The sequence below is a fragment of the Octopus bimaculoides genome, chromosome 6 (assembly GCF_001194135.2).
Source record: "Octopus bimaculoides isolate UCB-OBI-ISO-001 chromosome 6, ASM119413v2, whole genome shotgun sequence".
Classification (NCBI taxonomy): domain Eukaryota; kingdom Metazoa; phylum Mollusca; class Cephalopoda; order Octopoda; family Octopodidae; genus Octopus; species Octopus bimaculoides.
Genome location: NC_068986.1, coordinates 22,112,112 through 22,114,504, shown reverse-complemented (window position 1 = coordinate 22,114,504; position 2,393 = coordinate 22,112,112). Strand labels below are relative to the sequence as shown.

At 31.2% G+C, this 2,393-nt stretch overlaps 1 long non-coding RNA gene across 1 annotated transcript in view; it reads left to right on the top strand.

Annotated features, from left to right (window-relative positions):
- The window catches only part of LOC128248109 (uncharacterized), a 5,569-nt gene extending 3,955 nt beyond the window's left edge, over window positions 1-1,614 (top strand). Inside the window, exon 2 of the long non-coding RNA XR_008264379.1 lies at window positions 564-1,614. This is a non-coding gene — a long non-coding RNA (uncharacterized LOC128248109). The remainder of the gene's footprint in view (window positions 1-563) is intronic.
- Window positions 1,615-2,393: the final 779 nt, after the last annotated feature.

Genomic DNA, 2,393 nt, shown 5'->3' with positions numbered 1-2,393 from the left:
TATATATATATATATATATATATATATGTATATATATATAATTTTTAAAGTTCACTTTTCCATGCTTGTATTGGTCAAAGGGAGTTTATTGGAGCAGATTTTCTACGGCCAGATACCCTTCTTGTCATCAACACTTATCTGTTTCCAAGTAAGGTAATATTTTCTCCATGGCCAAATGTTTTCATAGAATATTGGAAGTGAATGACACTGCTTGTATGATGGTGATGTTTGTTTACAATTAACACACAGTGTCAAGACAAGGAAACACTACACACACACAATGGGCTTTTTTTTTGAGTCTGACTACCAAATCCACTCACAAAACTTTGGTTAACCTGGGGTTATAGCAGAAGACACTTATTGAAGGTGCTGCATAGTGGGACTGAACCCAAGACCATCTGGTTGCACCTATCACTACATAAAATTAATGGAAATCCTCCACCTTCTCCTCATAATCATCATCGATTATAATCAAAGAAAATATAGGGCCTGTGCTCTCCATAGAGCTTTATGAAGATTTGTATGGATAAAGTTATCAGAGTTTTGTATTTTCTTTATTTCAGCTGTTTGATTCATCCAGTGGAATTGGTCAGAAAGCTTATTTGAAGAATTAACTGAGATCACCTTGCATCAATAAAGAAAGAAGTTCATTTTAACAGAAGTGCATATTTTACAACTGATCCCAATATACTGGTATCAAGGCTGGATTAAGATCATCTGATGAAGGCTAAACACAGCCAAACAATGTTGCCGATGCAAATCCTTCAATTTAGATACAAGTGCTGAATGGGAAAAAAATAGATTGAAAATCCAGTTTTCTTTCAATCAATACACCTCAACTAAATATAACCTGTATTTTAAAAAATGAATAGATTTACTTATAAGAACAGGGTAAAGATTCAAATTCTCAGCCTTTTTTTAATTCTTAAAAAATGTCAATTTACCATTTGTGCCATGGTAAATCCAGCACTATAAAAAAAAATCCATAGTACCATCCCCTTCCCTTGGTGCCCTAAGCACGTGCTTCTTTTGTTAAATGGTTTCTCTGGTCCTGATTGGAAATAATCATCGTATTGGATCCAGAAAAATAGCATCCATAATTGTTTTCGATTGATTGTAAACATAGGTATGCTATTCTATGATGGTTCTGTAATTTAAAGGGAAATTAAAATGAAATAAAAAGTGACAATAGGGAAGCTAATTATTGATTTTTGTTCTGTTGTTTAGCTTTCGGTTATCATTTTCATATTCGTAATAATTTTCCCCGAAAATTACGTACGGAACCGTTTATTAAAATATAACGTTGAACTAGTGTGAATAATAGTTTGAAAGGCAGTCCGCAATTACTTTTGAGAGAACTACAATACGACGAAGAGGAGAAAATGTCATTTTCATAAATATATGACCTGAAAGAGCTTCCGTATATATTTAATTGTTGGTGATGAGTTTACTTCCGCTGAAGCAGCACTCAGAACTGTGACGTCATCACATTATGGCGCAGGAAGTGTGAACAGGTGCCTGTTGTTATTCGATAAAAATGGTTCCCATCACATTTTTGGTTAATAATCTCTCTGGTTATCAGGTTTTTTTAAGGATTAACTATAGTCAAGGTTAGTCTAAAAGCTTTCTATTACTGTTGACTTTATGGATTTGTACCCTTGCGTAGTAATTTTTCATAAAAGGATGTTTTTTTTTTCAATGTCTGATTTCACTACCACACCACGTCAATACTAAAAAAAAAAGAAAAGGAAAATATTCTCTCTATCTCTAAAATTGCCAATTTTCTGTTTAGGAAACATTTATTTGATTTTTAATTTTGATAATATGCACAAAGCTCTTTACTAACTCCACTCTTTATACTAAACCGAAATATGAATTTTACGATGTTACTGCTACATCTTAAACAGTTTGACATTTTTATGCATCATCTTGCTACAATAATAACATAAAACACCTCTTTTTTTGTTAAATTTTTTGTTTAGATATTGAAATGTATATTATTGTTTATCATTCGGAATTTATTGCTTCTTAATGATAACTAAGATTAGAACTACTAGAATACATTTTAATAGAGTATGCTGCAATTTGTTATTAATGTATCTAACAACAGATTTGATTCATCAGATTTATTATTATTGACACAGATTTCTTTATATTCCATATTTACTATTCTTTTGTCCTTCTCACTTTTGTTGTAATACACGGACCAAAGTCGATATTATTATAAAATAAAACCTAGTAAATAAAGCCCTATTTCTTTGTATGGTTTCTAATTTCATTGATACGTACCTTGTATTATCATCATTGAGTGACTATTTTAAATATCAATTTATTAAATAGTTCAAAATCAAGATTGTTTTGATCCTGTCATGATGGCACTAAACTGAATTCAG